Raw genomic sequence first — 8,621 nt, 5'->3', positions numbered from 1 at the left:
TTCTTACACAGCCTTTGGGAGTTGTTGGTGGAGACGCTGTGCTGCATTAGCAGCCTCCTGCAGCCACACAGATGTAGACTCTTCTCAGCTAGTTGGGAAGGTTTAACTCCCAGGTACAAGGCAAACCTGGCCCCATCAGCAGCACACAAGGGCAGGAAGGAAACCGGGGACACAGGCAGGGGCTGCCAGCTATAAAGGTTGCTAGTTATCTATGCAACCATACATCCTTTTCTTCATCCCTCCTCCTCTTTCCACTCACACCATAAGCACATAATGGTTCCCCCACCCTGTGCCTCTCCCCAGGGCTCTCCCTTAATCTCTCCTTCTCCGTCCCTCACACTCCAAGCAGGACCGGATGCTGGGCTGGAGGACTCCTGTGATTCAAAGATACTGGCTGTAAACATCTCTCCAACCATCTGGCCAGCCCAGTCATATTTTTCCTGGTACCCAACACAGGAGAAGCAGCATCCTAGTCAGGCACAGACAGTGCTGCCATAAAGCAAGTGCTCAGGAGTAGACAATCTCCCTGACCTCTGCAAAAACGTTTAGAAATTGAGCCCAGCCACCAAGGGGTGCCTCTTCTCAGGGACCCCAGAGACTCAGCACAGGGCACCAGGCACCGCAGTCCAGGCTCTGCTCTGGAGTTGAAACCTCAGGAGCCAGCCAGCCGGGAGCAATCTGGGCACAGAGGAATGGAGGTGAGCAGGGTTTACTTCAAACCATTGGTCCATAATAACAAGTCTTATCCTCTGGGGTGTCTGGAAGCTTGGGAGCTTGCTAGGTTGTTTGCCTTCTTAACGCATTTAAAACGGGGAAGATAGCATGTCCTTGCCTCAAAGGAGCTTCAAAAGGGATAAATACATCAGCAATAGTTGGGCACACACCACCTATGAGGACCGGAGGTGGAGATGTATCAGTACAAGATGTACCAGACAAGACTGATAGATATATTGAGTTGAAATTAGAACTTTTTAAAAACATTTTTCTGATCCTGCAGATGTATGTGGAGATGACCTTATGCAGAGTAAGAGTGAATCATATCAATAACTGTCTGAAGAAGGGGCCACGTGGTTGGGGAGCACTGCATAAAGCTGGAAGCTTGGGAGCTTGCTAGGTTGTTTGCTTTCTCAGCTCTTTAAAGTGGGGATGACAGCATGTCCTTGCCCAACAAGATAAATACATCAGCAATAGTTGGGCACACACCACCTATGAGGACAGCGGGTAGAGATGTACCAGTAGAGACGAGATCAAAAGATATATTGAGTTGAAATTAGAACTTTTTTTTTTTTTATATATTTTCCTGAACCGGCAGATGTGCATGGGGATTTACTTATGCAGAGTAAGAGTGAATCATATCAATAACTGTCTGAAGGAGGGGCCTCATGTTTTAGGAGCACTGCATAAAGTTGTTGTCCCATGTAAGCTCTTAATCCTGCAAAAATTTTAGGAGTAGTCTTCATTTTAGTCATTCAGTAGCTTTAAAGCACTGAATGGGACCCATTTCAGTACAGTTTCCAGAAGATCCTGAGGGAGACAGAAATTGAGGCTGAACTAGATGACCTCCAGGGTCATAAAAACCCCATTTTCTGTGAATTATGGGTGGACCTGAAGGGGGTATTAATGTGCCTCCCAGCATGCAAGTAAGTGCCTACCAGTATTTTCAGGGTTCTCTCTTTATTGGTGTCTAGACATCAATTGCTGCATAAGTACCTTTGAAAATATGGTCTCAAAGCCTCAATAAAAATCATTAGTAATGAGGTAGCAAATTAGTTTCAAGTCCCTTGGAGCCTCCATCTCCAGTGGTTTGCAGGACACATCCCTAATTAGAAGTTATGTAATAACATGTTTTCTTCCAGCACTCACTGCTTAGCCTGCTGTGCTCATCATGGAGATCTTTCCTTCATCATTTAGGAAAGATAAATGTTCTTTTAGAATAACAGATAACAGTTACATCTTGATAACACATAACATATTATACCAGATTAATCATTGCATCTTCCTAGGTCATTAAATGTTTTGTTCAAATCTTGCAGCCATCTGGTGACAGATAGACAGTAACCGCTAGTTTTTAGAAGTCAACTCAAGTGGACAAAAATAAATAGGTGGATAAGTTTCTTTGGGTTAATCTGGTCTCTTATTAGACCCACTAAAATAGTTGGAAAAATTCTGTTTTGCAGACTTTTCGGTAGAAACACCATGCCTGCCTAGGTCTTTAGGCCCGCACAGCTACAACCAACACCCCACATAAGTTGTGCACTGTAGCGGGTTCAGGGAATTGCTCAACTCAAATAATCTTTTACCAAGTCTCTCCTGGTCTCCAAGCACAGCTCAGCCCTTTATTTTCCAGGCACACTTGCCTCACAGGAGCCCTCTTGTCACAGTCAGTGATCAAGAACACACAATATATCCGTAAAGCATACCTCCCAGTCCCAAGGTCTCTTCTCAGACCTCTTGAGAAGGTGACTCCAGCTCCCTGCTGCTCTCTCAGCACTGCCATCCTCGCTCTCGCTCGGGCTCGAGTTCCCCGGTGCAGTGCTCCTGCTTCCAGCCACACAATCCCTGGGTCTTTCCCCAGACCCCTGGTCCAGTATTGCAGCCATTGGCCAAGCAACTCTCTCTGCCTCTGACTCCCTTCTTACTCTCCCTTCTATCTGTCTCTGCTTTCTGGCTTCTCTCCTCTGCTGGCCCTCAGCTTCCTGCGGCCAGACAATTATCCCCATCAGCTGGCCCAGTTCTCTGGACAGACCTGTCATCAGGCCTCACTCCCTACAGCTGGGCTGCAGTCCCTGCAAGCCTGCAGACACCTACAGCCAGATGTGTGGACACTGGTGCAGGCCTCTGCTAACAAACCTGCTACATGCACTTTGCTTTGCACTGGAGGATGAGCGTGAGTTGGTGAGATTTGGGCAGGGCTGGACATTTCCCAGGATGCAAACTCCTAAAGAAAAAAACACCACTTCAACTGCCTGTCTTTGCAACGTGCAGAGTTGGGGACTACAGGATAGACCCCAAATGCAGTTGACAAATTTAGATTCTCCCTGAGCTCAGCTAGTGTCTGACATCAAAACCCAGATAAAAAATTATCTGGTTCAGATATTGGCTCTATACATTAGGTCTGGCTGATGAATACTGTGAAATTTAGCAATGTGGTTGGCTGTGTTAATCTGAAGTCAAGCAGGAGGAAGGGCAGAAGGACACCTTCGACACAACTGAGAGTTAAACTATGCTACTCTAGATGCTTCCACAGTCAGGATTAATAAGGAACTACTGATATGATAGAAAATTCAAAGCTGATCCCAAGAAACTAAAAGTAAGGCTGTTTGAAACAGCATCCTTCTGATTCAACTTCCATTTCGATGTGACAGCGTTTCATTTCAGAAGCACGGTTCCTTTTCGTTCCATCGAAACAGCAAAACTGTTTTGCCCCACCCAGTGCTGGGAACACCAGTGCTGCTGGTAGCCCCAGCCGGTAGCACCAGCCTCCTGTCATCCAGGAGACAGATTGAGACCCCCCCCTGTACACCTGGGAGCAGTCCCGCATAGCCCCCGCAGCCCTCCCAGGAGTGTGGGGGCCCCCGATTTGCCTCCCAGATGACAGTAGGCTGGTGCTGCCAGCTGGGGCCAGTGGCAGGCAGGCCTGGGGAACATCAGCTCATGTACGGACTTTCCCCCACCCTGATCCCGGGCAGGGGCTGGTCCCTGCACAAGTTGATTTGCCCTGGCCACGTACCCCCTCCCCACCCTTGGGCCAGCTCCGTTATGGGGCCTGAGACATTAGCTCCTGCATGGACCCGCCATCCCAATCCTGGCATGGGGTAGGGTCCCCACATGAGCTGATATACCCCAGGCGGCAGCACCAGCCTCCTGTGATCTTGGAAGCAGATTGTGGGCCCACATCCCCGGGAGCAATCCAGCACAGCTCCCGCAACTGTCCTGGGGGTGTGGGCAGACCCCATCTGCCTGGAGGCACAGGAGGCAAGTGCTTCTGGCTCAGACCAGCAGCAGCACCGATCTTCCCGGTGCTGGGGGCAGCAGTCTTCTTTTATTCAGCAGGCAATTGGGGACCTGCACCCCCAGAACAGTACAATACAGCCCTGCAGCCCTCCTGGGGGTGCGGGCGAGCCCCAGTTTGCCTGCCATAAGACAGGAGACTGCTACTACTGGCTGGGAAAGGAGCTATAGCCAGTAAGAGTGGCTAGGAGCTTTCTTAAGGACATGCTAGGAGTACTACAAAAGTTGCTAATGAAATGTTAGATACAACTTATTCAAAAAAATTCTCTAAGAGGTATACCAATGATTTAATCATCTTCAAGGCTCAGAGTTAAGGCTGCAGTTGGTGTTGAGGTATGCGTGTTTCATGCTGAAGTCTTCTGGTACACTGGTTACCTCATCCAGTGAATTACTTTTGGGTTTTGTGCTTGTGTAGTTTAAGTGTCATTCAGGCATTAACTCAAAGTCCACAGAACTTCTTGACTGAAATATATATATATATATATATATATAAGAAGATATACGCAGTTATATGAAGGTACTAGAGGATATGAGATGCAAATACCCATCCTGAAGTCCCAATCCAGAGTCTGCTTCAGTTCAGAAACAGGTTTGGAGCAGTGGCCTAGTCATGATGATCTAAAGAATGTCATAGTTTCATAGTTAGGGGCCCTGAGCAGATCCTCAAGTCCAACCCCCTGCCATGGGCAGGGGCAGGAAAGAGTGCTGGGGTCAAACAACCCGGCTAGGTGATTATCCAGCCTCCTCTTAAAGACCCCCAGGTTAGGAGTGAGCACCACTTCCCATGGAAGTTGGTTCCGGGTCCTATCTGCCCTGACTGTGAATTAGTGCCTCTTGATGTCCAGCCTGAATCTACTCTCCATCATCTTATGGACGTTATTCCTTGTTACAACCAGTAGTGCTCAGGGGAACAGGGACTCTTCTATTGCCTGCTGGTCCCCCTAGGCAAGTTTTTAGATGGCCACCAGTTCCCCTCTCAGCCTTCTCCCATGGAGACTGAACACGTTCAAGTTCTGTAGCCTCTCCTCGTAGGGCCTACCCTGCTGCCCCCTGATCATGAGGGTGGCCCTCCTCTGGACCCTCTCCATGTTGGCCACATCCCTCCTGAAGTGCGGCACCCAGAACTGGACACAGTACTCCAACTGAGGCCTGACCAGCGTCGTATAGAGGGGGAGGATCACCTCCTTGGATGTGCTCGTGATGCATCTGTGGATGCGTGACAAGGTGTGGTCAGCTTTACTGACTGTGTTCCCACATTGGTGACCCATGTTCATCTTGGAATCAATAGTGATTCCAGGATCCTTTTCTGCCTGTCTGCTGACAAGAACAGAGTTCCCCAGTCCGTAGGTCTGCTGCTGGTTCTTTGTCCCCAGGTGCAGCACCTTGCACTTGTCAGTATTAAAACCCATCCTATTCTCATCCGCCCACCCCTGTAACCTGTCCAGATCTAGATGTAACCTGTCCCTCTCTTCTAGCATGTTCACTTCTCCCCATTTCTTAGTGTCATCCGCGAATTTGAACAAGGTGCTTTTCACCCCCTCATCCAAGTCGCTGATGAAGATGTTGAACACTGCGGGCCCGAGGACCGAGCCCTGGGGAACCCACTGCCCACACGCCTCCAGGTTAAAAACGACCCATCCACCACCAGGAGATGAGCTGACTAATGGGTGCAATGTTCCCAGTTGCAACATTGCAAACTCATTTACATGGAGGTAGAGTTTAGTTTGCAATGATGCCAACTGATTTAAAACCCACAAAACTTGCATACATGTGATATGTGAAGCCATTAAGCCATACAAAAGGGAAATCTTTAACCCGTGTACAAGTGCCCTAAGGTGCCACTCTCCCATCCCTCTGGCTATGGGCTGTAGCCCACAAACCACATAGAAAACACTCCCTTTAAGAATGCTAAGAGGACTGTAGATGTGTGGAGCAGCAAGAAGTTATCAGAAGAAACTACAGAAGAATAAAAGAGCTGTTGAAATAAATAACCCAATTATATAAAAGAAGTCATAAGAGTTTTGCCTGACAAATCTACATTCACTATGAGATAACAAATATAGTTTTAACTCCACTATGTAAATGAAAACATTCCCTTAAAAGGAGGGAGAGAGAGAAGGGTTGTTGGTTGAAGCCAAGTAGGTCTAAGGACCTAGGCAGACAAGATTCTTTGGGTAGGTGTAATATATTTATTTACACCAACTAAATAGTTGGAAACATTGTCCTATGCAAGCTTTTGGGCACAAACACCCTTCTTCAGGCATAGGGAGAGTCTAGTGGCATTGTGTGTGCTCCCCTGGGTAGAAGAAGAAAGAGAGCAGTAAACCTGTGAAAGAAATAAGTCCTCAGAAGTAGATAGAAAAGAAACAAAGGACAGTTGATGTGGACACAAGTATGTAAAAGAAGTCAGTATTTTATCCGGCCAGTAACTTAAGATGTCGCCGAATCATTCACAGACGAGAGGAAGAACACTGTGCCCAAAACTAGTCTGATATCCCCCGCCACCCTCCCAAACATACAGTTGTTGCAATAAGAGATATTACAAAACAAACCTACGCTTGGAAGGAAATCTCTTTTCTGGCAGCTTTTTAATCATCTTAATCAGTTTAAATTTATTGTGCGCAGACTGCACAATTACCATTGACTCGTCTGCTAGATTCATTTTGCTTCTTGTATTATTCCACTACAACCAAAGATTGCCAAGAGCATTTGGGTGCCTTGTTTTTTCTTAAGATGCTCAAGTTCATTATTTATATAGCACTGAGCCATGCTCCAAAAAGCCAGCTACATGGATGGAGCAATGCATCTTCTACTTGTGGCACTCCAGAAGGCTACAAGAGTGCTGTGTTCAGATCTCTGCTCCACTATGAGGACGAGTAGCTTTGTCTCTTGACTCCTATGTAGGCGTGTTCTGGGGAGGACTGCTTAAGTTCCTGTCTGTTGGACCCTTCCACTATGTATAAATAACTAAATATGTACTGGTACACAGAAAGGCTGACTGCAGAGCTCAGTAATTTGTACACTCATGTAAGATATAGAATCACAGAAAGAAAGAGCTAGGGGGACCTTTGGAGGACATCTAGTCCAACCCCCTGCTCAAGACAGGTACATCCCAATCCAAACCTTCCCATACAAGCGATTCTCTAGCCTATTCCTAAAACTCCACAAACAACCATGTCCCACAACTAAAAGGGACATAGTCCATGGACATCAAGAACCCCCTAGGCTGCCACAGCTAAAGCAGGGGGATGAGGGCAGTGTCAGTATCCTGCCAGTGCAAGGATGTTAAATACACTCAAGAAATCCAGGCAAGAGGATCAGGCCACTTGCCCACCCTTCCCCGCTCCTCCCCCACAAAAAGAAGGGAAATGAACCCATAGTCTGTATGTATCTTATTGTGGGATAAAATTCCTCCCTTCCCCCAGATGTGGTTGTTGGTCTGATCCTGAGCCTCAAAGTTGGCACACCCCACTCACAGTCTCCTGCCTTGGCTGTAGCCAATACCCAATGCATCTGAGGAAGGCAAACGAAAACACACACACACACACACACACACACACACTAGAGGCATGTGAAGTAGGCCTTATTCAATTTGGATTTGGCCGGAATCAGGGATAGGTGATTTGATTCGTTGATTTGGATCAACGTTCCCAATTTGATTGAGCTGAATCCAAATCTGAAGATCGTGAACACCACAACGCTGGGGTGCATGGAGCTTCCCACAGAAGTTCAGGTCCTTCCGGTCCGCTTCTGGGTCTGCTGGGAGTGTGCTGGGCCCCCTCCCCTTACCACCATGGCTCAGCAATCAGCCATGGGGAGACCCTCAGTGCCCCCCCAGACACAGGACACACCAGTCGCTGAGCCACGGGTATGCAGGGGGACCCCCCTGTATGCTCCCCAGTGGACCTGGTTGGACCCACTGGAAGTGCTGCTTCCTTTGATTCAATACGGATTTGGAGATTTGGCCACCAAACTGAATCAGGGACCGAAGCTTCACAGTCCTAACACACTCACCCTGACACCTCTGGCAACAGGAGGAGGAAAGATTGCCTCCTGCCTCATATGGCAACTAGCAAAGCATAAAATCCTCTCCGTGCTGTTCTGCAACCTACGGACAGCAAATGACTCCATATCAGTAATGATGGTTCAGGTTCCTCCATCAATACATTTAGGCATTAAAACAAAGGTGGGGTAGCTCCATGGAGGAGAAAGAGAAAGACCCATCCTTCTGTACCCAATAGGCTGAAGGTTAGTGTGCACACCTTGGATATAGGCAGACAAGGTTCCTTGGGTGAATTTGATATCTTTTATTAGACCAACCCAAATAGTTGGAGAATAGTTATTAAGCAAGCTTTTGAGTTCAAAAACCCTTCGTCAGGCTAAGTATGGAATCCAGGAAGAGCACACACCAACTGCTGAAACTCCCTTAGCCTGACGAAGGGTTTTTGAACTCGAAAGCTTGCTTAATAACTATTCTCCAACTATTTGGGTTGGTCTAATAAAAGATATCGAATTCACCCAAGGAACCTTGTCTGCCCATGTCCATGGAAGCATTGCTGGGTGCAGCATGGAGGTGGTGTCGACATGCCCTAAAACACTGAAGGCATGAG

At 47.7% G+C, this 8,621-nt stretch overlaps 1 protein-coding gene across 1 annotated transcript in view; it reads left to right on the top strand.

Annotated features, from left to right (window-relative positions):
• Positions 1-8,621, top strand: part of LOC102375907 (olfactory receptor 2G3-like) — a 31,603-nt gene that overhangs the window by 1,816 nt on the left and 21,166 nt on the right. The gene's annotated exons all lie outside the window — the stretch shown is intronic.

The sequence above is a fragment of the Alligator sinensis genome, unplaced genomic scaffold (assembly GCF_000455745.1).
Source record: "Alligator sinensis unplaced genomic scaffold, ASM45574v1 scaffold1039_1, whole genome shotgun sequence".
Lineage (NCBI taxonomy): Eukaryota > Metazoa > Chordata > Crocodylia > Alligatoridae > Alligator > Alligator sinensis.
This window is presented reverse-complemented; position numbering and strand designations above follow the sequence as displayed.